Source organism: Monomorium pharaonis, chromosome 2 (genome assembly GCF_013373865.1).
Source record: "Monomorium pharaonis isolate MP-MQ-018 chromosome 2, ASM1337386v2, whole genome shotgun sequence".
Classification (NCBI taxonomy): Eukaryota; Metazoa; Arthropoda; class Insecta; order Hymenoptera; family Formicidae; genus Monomorium; species Monomorium pharaonis.
In genome coordinates this window covers 19,305,486-19,318,484 of record NC_050468.1, presented here as the reverse complement: position 1 = coordinate 19,318,484, position 12,999 = coordinate 19,305,486, and the positions used below count along the sequence as shown (strand labels likewise).

Sequence of the window (12,999 nt, the reverse complement as noted above, 5' to 3'; positions counted from 1 at the left end):
TGAAGAAAATACAGATTTTAATTCTTGCGAGCGCAAGTAAAGACTTATTTCTTACAAAATGACTAAAAATTCGATTATTCTTGCCCAAACAATTAAACATTAGTCCGCCAGATATAATTTTTCAGAAGCCTAATATTATCAATTTATCGTTTTAAATTAAAAAATTAAAAATATTTGATCTGTTTTTGACAAATCTAAATTAGAGCTCGGATGTTAGGACTATTATTTAATATGTTATGAGATTTATGCGTACTTGATAAAACAATTATAAAAATTTGAAAATAATGAAGATACTATGATTGCATTTTTAACAGATCTCTCGTTGAGAAAATAATCAAAATAGAAGGAAAAGAGAAAGTACGATTTCCTGAATGTATTATCTGCATGAAACTGAAAAAAAAGAACAGTTAAATCTGACAGGAAGCAAAGAGTTAACGCTCGTTAACCCGCCAATTAGAAGGTTTAGTTGAAGACAGGGTTAAGTTTAGCGAGAGCAATACGTACGGGTCATAAGGCAAGAGGTGTCATCCTGCTCTCGGCATTAAGGAGGGAGACACTTCTTGTTGTTTCCCTGTTTGCTGTTATTCATCTCTTCCGCAAGAAAGTCGCGCCAGCGTAATTCCAAGCGATAAATCCAAGTGAATAAATGTCTAATGCTTTCAAGCTCGCGCTGTGTATATTCTTCGTCGCGAATTCTTTAATATATCGTTAGAACTTTTAATATTTAGATTGCTTCTGAAATAAGCCATTAATATTGTTATATTAATTTGAAAAGTATATAGCACAGTTTGAGAACTCTTCTTTTAAGTATTGTATGCACTTTTGATCTGCAAAATATTTTATCTGTATATCGAGAAATTAAAATTTTATTCGCTTTTACTTCGCATTAATTACATATAAAATAATTTTTTTTTTAAATTTATTGCCCTTTTTTACATAGCTGTTCTATTTTATATTTCTAGTGTGTGAATGCTCCTATCCTCTTACATTTCGTTTATTCGCGAGTGTCTAACAATAAGTATTCGCTGCTATGTCCCACGTACGTATTTCTTTTCGATATAGACAATCGCGCGATTCGTTTTGCATGGTCTAGGCAATGTCGCACATGGAAATTTCCGGTGCTCGTAATCGTTTTTCCTTTATTTTTGCCATGCTTATCTCAGTTTCGCGGGAGGTGGGGCGCGGGTGAGTCATCGCGCGTAGTTCGCCGGCGATTTATGAATGAAAAGCCACGCACACGTGTCGCGTGCACGTTGCCGTCTCGTAGTGACGCCCCGCTACAATTATTCGCGATGGCTCATAAAACGCATCGATTGTCGAGCCTTGCGCTCGTGTGAGATAAATCGATACCAGGAAAAAAGGAGTGCATCGCGCAGTTGTGCACTTGTAACGAGCCACGCCGAAGGTTCGCCTTCGCATTCCAGGAAGTCGATCACTCTACCACGCCAAGGAGGAAAACTTGTTCAAGGTTCAAAGTAGTTTCGTTTTTTTTTTTTTTTCTTTTAAAATACTGAAAGCAATGCTAATTAAATACGAGCTGCTACTTTGGCGTTGAATTTCAAATCACGTTATAAAATTAGAGACCATTCTTGATTATAAATTTAATTTCTTTCCTCTTTCATTAACACGTTAGCGCGAAATTAAATTCCCAGATATATTTTAAATATAAAAATGATAATATAAACAAGAAACTACTCCTTTTTGCATCTAAAGATTTTTTTGTAGCGCCTCTAATATCGATTTATCGAAATCTTCCTTTCTTTCCTCGTTACAACACTTGGTGCGCTCGATTTGTTTTATGCCGCCGATTGCGAAAGAGGAAACGGCTTGTGTTGTGGCCTCTTCTAAGGCGAAGTTATAAGAACTTTTTGCTCGTAGCGGACTGGCGATCCGGTGTAGTTGACCTCGAAAGGAGGTTGATTCCGCAGAAAGATATCTTGCGTATGAATGACGTCAATTGGCTTAACACTTTCCCCTGAGAAAATGCTCCGAGTGAGTTGGGTCTCTTCGCATATGATCTGACTTTCCTACGCTTTCGGAGAGAATGCTTTAAGAATTTTTTGCAAAGTGTGTGCGCGAGGCAATTTACCCAGATATTGAAGTATTGGAAATAATGTTTCACTTTCAACATGCATGTAATTAATTATTCTGCGCAGTAAGATCTATAATAGTTTGTGTTTTAGGTGAACTTTTGAGTATTACAAATGTAATATCAGTAAATAACAGAACAATTTTTTTCCTCGAATGCACTTATGTAGATATACTATTTTTGACGAATTCGTATCTCAACATTAACATTTACGACAATCGTATCTGGAATTAGATATTGAAATTTTCCTCAACAGATTCTTTTGAGTTATATATTTTATTTTAGATTTTTTACTTCTTTCTCATTTCGGATCAGCATGAACTCGCACGAATAGGGGTCAAGAAGACAGAAGCCGGTGTATTTCGTAGGACGCGCCAATCGAGTTATCACTCGCAGTCTTGCTCGGCGAGGCAATTTCTGCGATGCAAGGTCATAATGTCGTCGATAATACGTCGGCTATGTTAAGCTCGACGCGATAATAACGTCTACTAACTGCGCCTTGGTTTACCTGGGCCGTCGATGAAGACGGCGGCGCGGCCGATTAACGTAATAATATTATTACCGCGTACGGTGCACATACACACACACACACGCGCGCGCGCGCGCGCGCGCCGGTTTGTGGTAAGCTCGTACGCCACATTATAATCTGCTCATGATAACGTCAACCGAAAGAATCCGCCGTCTCTTTCGTCGTTCCTAGTACGAGCGAGTACCGCTTTAATACCGCGAGACCACGCGATACCAGCGGAGAGATATTAGGAATACGAGATGGAAATGAAACTCGCGGTCCATTAAGATATCGTGAATTTGTATATGACTTCTCATGCATTTGAAAACGTGAAAGTTTTTAGCTGTCCGTGGCTACGAATAATTTATGGTTACCATCGAGACGATTAGGAAACTTTGAGTGCAAATGTAATAGTCGCAACTCACGAAATTAAACATCCGATTTAAATAATTTTGTTCAATCTTAAAAATTGTTTGGATACAAAAAGTTAAGGAATACACTAGAATTATTTTATTGATAATGATTATTTAAACAAATATTATTGATAATAAATGAATGGCAATTAAAACGAACTAATGTAATGGACGCATACGTCTGATGCATTATATAATATATTTCATACGTATATTCCTGCATTATTATTCCACAGTGCAGCATTCTAAGTTTTTCAATGTTGCGTTTCCTACTCGGACGGTGATTTACTAATGAATATCTAATGCGGTCGTTTCCACATAATAATCCGTCGCGACGGAACGACTGGCTATTATTCGCTCTCTAATGGATTTCCCTTTGTGTGTCACGAAAAACGCGGTATAGGAGATAAGATCTGGATCCTTTGAGAGATCTGACGTTGCTGGATCGAGAGAGTAACACTCGCAGAGAAGAGAAATAGGTGGAATCGAGAAGTCGAGGGGAGGAGTGGGGGGGGGGGGACAATCGCATTGTAGCCCGCGGGCCCATAATTCAAAGCGGGCTCTCTCGGACATGATGGCATGATAAACTGGCCCGGTTATTCGGGGCGATGCGCTCGCGAGTTCGAGAGGTCGTAGAACCCTGCGGGCCCCCTTTTTAAAGAGTGCGTTATGACGCGTGGGATAAACGTATCCAATTTCGTGGAACTATTGTCCGCGCTCGCGACAGACACGAGGGCCACAAAAACTACGAAGGCGGCACAAAGGGCCGACCTGTCCGGATATCGTCAAATGGATTAGTGTTAAAAAGCCAAACACACGCGACGTGGGAGGGGATTACAATGCGCTGGAAATCTAATTATTCTATTGTGTCACGGATGCGTGTAGAATTTAACCTTGATCATTATAATATTGAAATTACAATGATTTTAAGTATTTGGCTCTGTATACCAGCTAAGTTATTTAAAAACTAAAGGCTTCTTATGTTTTTTCCTTTTATTCCATAATTAGCGACAAAGAAATTTGATCATGAATATCCGAATTTTGATTTTGAAACCAATTACAAAGAAAGAAAAAACGCAAAATTTTTACTTGCGCAGCGAAGATGACTTTGTTTTATGTTGTAGTGTTTTAGATAAAAATATAAAATAAATAATTTTTAAACAAGTAAATAGATCCAAATAAACTTGCATGTAAACAATTTTATTTAATTCGTGATGCTACCTTTTCAAATTTGCAAATAAGTATTGTACATTGCGATTTTACGTAAGAAACAAGAGCAGTTAAATAAAAAATTAAATAATTTTTAAACCAATAAGAGAATTATGCACAAATTTATATAACTTAAAATACTCAAACGTAAGAACAATTTAAGAAATTTTTTAATTTTTGTTATTTCTTTGAGGATATACATTCTTGAAAGAAATTTGCTTATTATTTTCTCTTATTATTTTCTCTCAATTTTTTAAATTTTGTAACATATCTAAAGTCATTAATTTTAATATTAAAAGATAAAGAAATAATAGAATACATAATAATTTTTATCAATTTTATTAGGGTGATATTTTTCGCAAGTTTTTAAATAATTTTTTCAAATGCTTATAGCATCGTCATTAAATTTGACGATTAAATTAATTTAAGATGTTATTTCTAGCTTCAGTTTACGATTACGTTTTAAATCCGATAATTATATCTGCATACAGACCTGATAAATATATTTAATATTTGATATGTGAAAATGTTATTAAATATTAAGACTTGCTTCAATTGAGAAATAACAATTTCTCTTATTTCTTGTGTTATTCCTACGTTCTAATATTCAATTTATTATTTGGAAGATTTTTTTCAAGTGGAATTATATTAACTATATGTAATCAGTTAGAATTAGGAGTTTATAACAAGATAAGATATAAAAGATATACATTTTGATTATATATTAGAATAGAAAATGTAACGAGATAAACAGTTGTTAAAGTCGCATTTTCCAAGAGTAATCAGTGCATACTATCGAGTGGCCGTTTCTGGGAGACAAAGGAGAGATAAAGTTGACACGCGTGACTGAAGATATAAGGGCAAAGTAAGTTCCTAAGAAAGGTTCCAGAGTAAAGAGAGATTCGATAAGAGGAAACAATGGACACGTGGTAATTTAACATTGATTGTTCGAAATTGAGAAGAAGAAAACGTTACAGAATTCGACAATGAAAAGTAAAGAAACGTAAATATGCGTATTTATGTCTATATTTAACATTAAATGTAACGACCGATTCTCGAGTCGTATGATTTTTCGAGATACGCGAATTTCATATGAGGTAGATAAAATCAGGTCACTATTAGTAAAAAATATTTTGTACAGAAAGAGGTTACTTGAGTCTCGAGGTCCAGTTCGCATTATGTACGCGATTATGTAGGCACTTCTCTCCGAAGAGAGGCTGTCGAAGAGTGCAACCAGTCGGAAATGCTTTCGTGCTTGCGTCATTGGTCAGGAATCCATGGACCGTTGTGCCCTTAAAGTGTTTCGCCTTCTACGTTGGAGGTCCTTTTTTTTCATTCCACCTCCTTCGTCCTTAGGATATTTCTAAGAGCTTCTCATAACATGGAAGATCAATGGGATTTCTGCAAAAATAGTATAATAACAGATAATTACCTTTATAACTACCGTGATAATTAGTATTTTCCAAATTTGACCAAGTTATTTTCTACATGACATCTCACATAAGAATTGTGAAATCAATATATTCTTGATAAGCACAATTTTGATATCCAAAATTGAATTCTGTCTATTCTTACTACAGAAATGTAATAGTTGGTTATCTACGTCATTGAAAATTGATGTCATTATCGGTTTCAATCGTTTACTCATTACTTGTTGTTTCGTATTATTGCGACCGGTAATGTCGATAGGTACTGTCGATAGCTTTTAATCTCGCCATTGTGCTCTGATCTAGTATGGAAAATGAGATCGCGACAATGAATTATCGTGGAAAATGATATACCGTAAAGTAATCTTGACAGATATTGCGATAATTATAGTGTGATTTACTAATCGGCCAATTACTCTACTTTTGTGCCGTCAGCGAATCCAATCGATCATCCTTGGTGAAAAGTGAGTGATCACGCAACCTTGAACCGAAGTGTTGGTTTCAATAGACTTCTGTATCTTTATATAGCAAGGGATGGATTACACGTATATTATCCGCGATAATAGAACAAGGATTGTCATTAAAAGAATCGCGTGTACTAGATTTATTATGCTAGATTTTTTAATTTCCAGAGTTATTCTACACTGCGAGTGTATCTTATTCATATGATTAGCTAACATATAGGTGTAGCTATACTATAGTTAGCACTCGTATATAGACGTGTCGTTCCTGGAACCGCACGGTGATCAAGTTTGATTGTCACGTGTGGGAGACGATTACATCCTTTGATGATTATATCCTTAGATCACTGTTTAGAGGAAAATAAATATTTGCAGTTTTTTTTAGTTAGAATTCAAATTAGTTAATACAAATATTACTAAAATTTATATCTTGACAATTTAATTATTTTAGCAATAAGTAAGATATATATATAATATATAGATGACTTAAAAAGATAGAATTCCTCATCGTAAATTATAAGCACACACTTAGGAAATATTTTCTAGCAAGATGTCAACTGCAGTTCCCACAATTTCTTGGCGAATGTCCTTTTAGTGAATTGATGACAGTTTAGATGACATAAACGAAACCTTGGCACGAGATTTCGTCGAGATTGAGACAAGGCCGTGGCATGCTGCGCGAAATTTCCAAAATTACGCCAAACGACTCACTCTACAGTGTCGTTCACCTCCGATCGTGACTCCGCAACATCGCGCACTCGGCCGGCCTTTGTTCTCGGGCTTTAGTGCTAAAAACAGTTGGGCCGAACCACTCTGGTCTTATCTCGGTATTTATTGAGTATCCGCGGACCAGTTCGAAGTACTTTGTTCGGCGTTACGTGAATGCTGCGTAGAAACGGCTCTAAAAGTTAATCGGAGAGAGATATGGACTGTTCCAGAAAGAAAGAGAGAGTTCTGAGTTATTTTTGAGCGATCATAGAATATGTATGTGTCTAAAAAAGCTTTCGAGTTGCACTAGGACGGCGTGTGACCGACAACGAGCCGCTGTTCTCAATGATAATCGTTAATCGGGGCTCAGGAAAGGCCAGACTTCAATTAAGCACCCTAGACACGGTCTTGAGACCCCGTTGCGTTGAAATGATTTAAATGAGATTTAAAAAAGGGTTGGCAGAAGTTGGAATTCTAATTCTAATTCTGCTTATTTTAATATATGAATCGTTTTCCTTAATTTATAATTTTTTACTTTGTTCTCTCTCTCTCTCTCTCTCTCTCTCTCTCTCTCTCTCTCTTTCTCTAGGTTTTATGTATAATAAATTCTTTATATTAGTTACAATAATTGTACAGCGTTAGTATTTGAATTTATTTCTCGGTATATTCAGTTTGCAAAAAAAAGAAGCGCGCGAAATTGCTAATTGTGTAGTTTTTTTTAAACACGACAGATAAAAGACAATTATATAATTGCGCTACAAAATATACATCCGGGGTGACTACTTTCGGAAAGTATTCGCGGAATGTTAGCCCCGGCCGATACTACACGGGAAGTAGCCGGTGTATGTGACGCAACCGCGTTCAATTTTGCATTTCTCAGTAAGATGATTCGTCGTGTCACGACGAACCGTGAATCATATCGCGCCAATGGCGCCAATCAGTTGCCGGATATAACCGGGGGACCCGGTTCGTCCCGATTGCGGTAGGCACCCAGGCGGACATTGCATTTTTTCCACGCGTATGCAAAACGTGGATCGGCAAGTAGCTGTCGTCGCGGCTTTTGGTAGCGGCTCGAGAGCGCGACAACGAGAGGCTCCAATGAAGTCATCTCCTATACCCGTGATGTCGGTCGACGGCGCGCACGACGTGCCCTCGTGCCCCTTCGCCCGCCACGCTGCACGGCCCGAGGACTCTCCGGCTGGCGGCTCCGACGCGCGAAGTCCTCTCGAGAAAGAGCCGAAGGTGGCCGGGAACGGCCGAGGCGACGCGGTCTCGCGCGCGCGCGCGCGACCATGTGGCGACGGCGCGATGACAGAAGCGCTGTCAGTGTCACTGCGACTGTCGTCCGGCGTGGTTGTGCGACAGGATTCTCGGTCCGCGTTCTCCATTGGGGCCTCTTTGATCTTCTCTCTTTTTTTTTTTTTTTTCCCTCCTATTTCTCCCTCCTTTTGTCTCGCTCTACCGTGGCCGCCTATCGAATTCACCGCAAGGTCGGCGACGGTGGCGACGTTTCCTCCTGCCACACGCTCACGCGTGACGTCAAGACGATTGTCAGAAACGCACGCGTACAAAACGTGCCGCCGCGCTTCGTTTCTGTGAAAGGAAACACGAACGGTTCAGGTTAGGGACTGACCGCGGTTTCACGAACAGGCACGAGGTCGCCCGTCGAGCTCGCCGTCTCTCCGAGGTGAGTCGAAAAGTCATTTCCATTTTAGGCTCTTGCGAAAAGAGCTGGTGCCCGCGCGTCCTTGCGCGGCTCCGTTGTCAACTGCGCTCTTAGCGGCGCGCCGATAATGAATTTATTTGAAGCTGCCCCACTGGGGCTTTAATAGCGGCTCTCGATCGCGGCGAGTTCAATTCGCATTTGCGAGCGCAGATTTCGCGCGGGTGGCGATATCCCGTCTTTAATCCGCTGTTATCGTTTACGCTTCGACCCTGGAAAATTGTTGCCGCGGATGTTGTTGGGAAACCCCGCGAACGCGCGCGCCTGCGTGTCGGTGTATCGGCGAAAAATGTAGTAGTTATTGCGCACTTTTTTTTACTATCGTCTCGCCGTTTTTCTCATGTCTGTTCCTTTTTTTTTCCTTTTTCGCCATTTGCACTTTTTAAACCCGCATCCGCTTGGATTTCGTGCGCGTAACGTGCCTTTTAGAGTAATTGAGCCAGCGTGCTCCGCTTTGACCGTTCTTCACGCGCAACTACCTCGTAAATTCTACGCTCGCAGGTGAGTAACAGGAATGTCGCTCATTGTAAAAATGGAATAACTCACGCCGCGAAATACATTCCATTCAGTTAGTACCGAAGTACACGCATACATAAAGTATACCAGTGTCTTATTAATTATGCTGTATCAGTGAGTAGCGATTATCTGGCATGTAAAATCAGTTTTCAGTCGTGGTTTTCGAGAGCAGATAAATTAAATTCAATAGCAATGTGCTATCGCAACATTTGTCGAATGTGCGATTTCGCGATATCGTTCGCTGCCGATTAAAAAAAAAAAAAGGGAAAAAAAAGAAATCGCGTGATGACATCGTCGCGCTGATTGACGTCACATCACGTTAGATAATCGCGGCACATAATAGCATGTCTTACACGCATCTGTTCGACGAATCAGACGTTGCATTTTAGTAGGCCCGTTTCTACCAACGTATAGATTAGCCTTAATCGGTTTAGCTTACTCTCTATCTTCTAATTTTTGAAACTAGAATAAGATAACAAGTCAAACCGAGATTAAAGTTAATCTACGCTGGAAAAAAACACAGTCGTCAGTGATACGATGCGAAATGTCGCAACGACTTAATTAACCTGAAAGTATTTGTTCCTACGGACTAGAGATTTTGCTTTTCTCAGTTTCGTGGCATTATCCGCCGCGGTTTTGCGGCAAGCCCCTACGAACGAACACGTGTCGATTCTCCGGGAAATTCCAATCGCCGTTGCAATCGTCTGTGTTTTTCCGAATATCGCGCGCCAGCATATAGCGCTCGGGCGAGTTCCTTCCTGCGCCGAACTCGATAAAACGAGAATAAATAAACATCCACGGATTCGTTACGCAATCTCATATAATTAGCTCCTCGTTTCTCCTCGTCTTTTTAATGTCTCGTATTTTTCATCGGTCTCGGTATTTTTCTCGCTCGTTTAAAAGTGAAATGATAGCGCTTCTAGCCTCGTTCCTCCGGTTTCTTTCGATTGTATCTCAAGTTTTCGTCACACGCATACACACCACACACACATACGAAGTCGTGGATTTTCCTCTAATTGCACATAAGTGCAACATACTCTATCTGCATACGTTGCACTTTACGCCGCGCATACGCAATATGGAACGACCGCGTCCGTCGGCTGCGATGCATTCGAAACGCACCACTCGCGCGTACGCTCGTTATCATGTTTACATTCTTTGTTCTCGTGCCTACCACTGGCATCGACACGTTCGTACCGTCGTCGGAAAGAAAACCGTCTTTTACGTTACGGAAACTCCCTGTAAGCTTGTAACATACGCGCGCGCGTGTATGTGTGTGTGACATTATAGGAATAATTTATTCATCGTTCGAAATGCTTTGCATTCTTTTTCTATTGATCACTATCAACGGAAAGCGCGTAATGAATTCACGGGAAGAGGACTATGATGTCCCTGGTACTGGGAATATCTTCGCGCGAGACGAATTGAAAGTACAATAATTTATGAGAAGTAAAATGGAAAATGACGTATTTATGCTCTATTTGTCATTATCTCTCATTGAGAGTATGCGAGCGAGTTGCGAAATCGGGTATTTAGAAGGCATCGGTTCTCGCGAACGGAAGCGTTAAAAACAGCAAGAAAAATGGAAGTAAAGATAGAGGTTTCTTTGTTATCCAAGGTTGAAGCTCTTGTGTGGCCGCAGCGGTGGCGGCTTTCAGCCGCGGTTTTTTTTTCCACCGATCACATAGAACACGCTACTCTGACGTAGCCGCGTTATTATTTACCGCGTAATATCTAGTGGCATAATTAGCTGCGTGTGCAAAGGGCAGGAAAAAGAGAGAATGCGCACAAGTAAATATTGCGCTCGGTTTAATGTCGATTTACTGTCCGTTGCGTAATCGTGCGCGTTGCATTACATAAAAATAAATGTAATCTTCGGCCACGAACATGATCCGATAAAAAGAAGTGATTCAATGACGACTGGTTTACCCTTAGAATAATTTCCATCTTTGTTCGTTACTGCTTATTTATTTGTTACTATTTTGTCTTGCAAAATTATCACAAACCTATGTGATATTTTATATATAGCAATTTCAAGTGAAAAAAAAAAATAATGGGAGTTAGGACAACATTAAAATGACAATAAAAAGTAGCAAAATTTTAATCTTAGAAATTATAAAAATGCAATAAAAATGTAACGAAAGTTAATCCTCGTGTGCAACATTTAATGGAAATTAAGTTGATGCATTATGGCGGTGTGGAGTATCCCCATAGTGTTTTTGCGGTTGCCACGCGTAAACTATGACGTGTTAAGAGTCGAAAAAATTTCTGAATCTTTTTTAAATCTTTTAAAAGATAATCCAATAGTTTTCGAAGGAGAATGTTAATTTAACAGATGGCAAGTTCGATTTTCATTTTATTATGACTTACTCAAAATTGAACTTTTACTGGGGTATCTTATGTACACCTCGGGTTTGTAAACAAGGTTAATCTGTTTTGAAGTATCACAGAAAATATTTGGTCTGAAACTTTGAATGTCACTGAAATATTTGTCGATATATACTTCGTTAAATTTTTTAAGTTATGCTCTAGATGTAATAATCTTCTCTTACACAATGGTCGTTATAGCGATATGTGTTTAGTGTTGGCGAAACCTGTGACAGAGACTCGGCTGGTCAAACACACGGATTGTTTATCATAACCTGATTGTCACGTGTTTTCATATCAAGGCGAGATAAGCATGGTTTTGAATGTCCACATCGTGTTCATAAGAGTCCTTCCGAATAACACAAAAGTGAACAGGTTTTAAACAAGAACGTTTTGATAAGAGGAATGTAAATATGAAAATAAAAGTGATTCTATAATTTATTTTACAGTTGTTAACTTTTGTAGTTTATTGTAAATCTTTAATTTACTTATTAAGCTCTTAATTTTTTAATTTTATGTTCTTAATAATTTAATTATGTCCAAAATTACGTCTATTGATTTTATTAAACTATTTTTCGACATTTCTGTTAAATATCTGTGTCGGGAAATAGTTGAAAATATTTCTAAAATAAAACCCTCTATCTCTCTCGTCGTGGCGCCACATCAGTTTCTTAACGACGCGATACGAGGAAGCCGCATCCTGGAAATGTCCAGCGAGATAGACAAACAACTCCATCCAACGACCGTTTTAAGTCTTCGTCTCTCTGCTAGTTTCTCCGATATATTAAAAACAACGCATAAATTAGAACAGGAAAGAATGTGCAGAAAAAAATATATTAATATTTAAATAGATAAATTTATCTTTTTAGGTATACATACTTTTCTAGAATATAAACTTTCTATAAGAATATTACAGACTCTTACAGAATAGATCTTGTAACAGTTGCTCTATTTTTTAAATTAACTTTTAATGTAAATTAACTTGATAATTATTTGTAAACAAGACAGCCAGTCTGATTTAGATGTAAATAATTTTTTTCTGTGCATGTTAATGCGAAATTATATGTGAATGATGCATGGGTCATTAATTTCACGCCTCTTTCTGATATCTTGAAATTGACGCGTTACACGCTTGAGATCGCCAGTGGCGGGAGATTTTTTGGCTTAAATCCAAGTCGACGAGTCCGCGAGTACCGGCGTCGACGACAAACGATCTTACACAGGTGTTAAACTTAGAACTCGAACTAATTAAGGCAAGCCTCCAGACGGCGAGCGGCCGCGTAATAGGGAATTTTGCGTGTACCGGGAAAACCACTGATTGGGAGCGAAGTCATCGCCTCGTCAACTCATTTTGTTTCAGCTATATTAAAAGTAATCGAAACCTGTGTATCTCTCGCGAATGTCAAATCACAGTCGTTTATCACTGAACATGTCACTAAAGTTTAAAATTCTAAACGTAAATATAATTACGTTTAAATAATAATTATTACGATTAAACGCATTTACCTTTTTGAAAAACTCTTACATTAATATTTCTATCCGTATAATCTAATTCAATCGCGATCAATTGTCTTTTAG

General features: G+C 38.6%; 1 protein-coding gene across 2 annotated transcripts in view; it reads left to right on the top strand.

Moving 5' to 3' along the window:
* The window catches only part of LOC105836643 (transcription factor kayak), a 34,114-nt gene that overhangs the window by 11,858 nt on the left and 9,257 nt on the right, over positions 1-12,999 (top strand). The gene's annotated exons all lie outside the window — the stretch shown is intronic.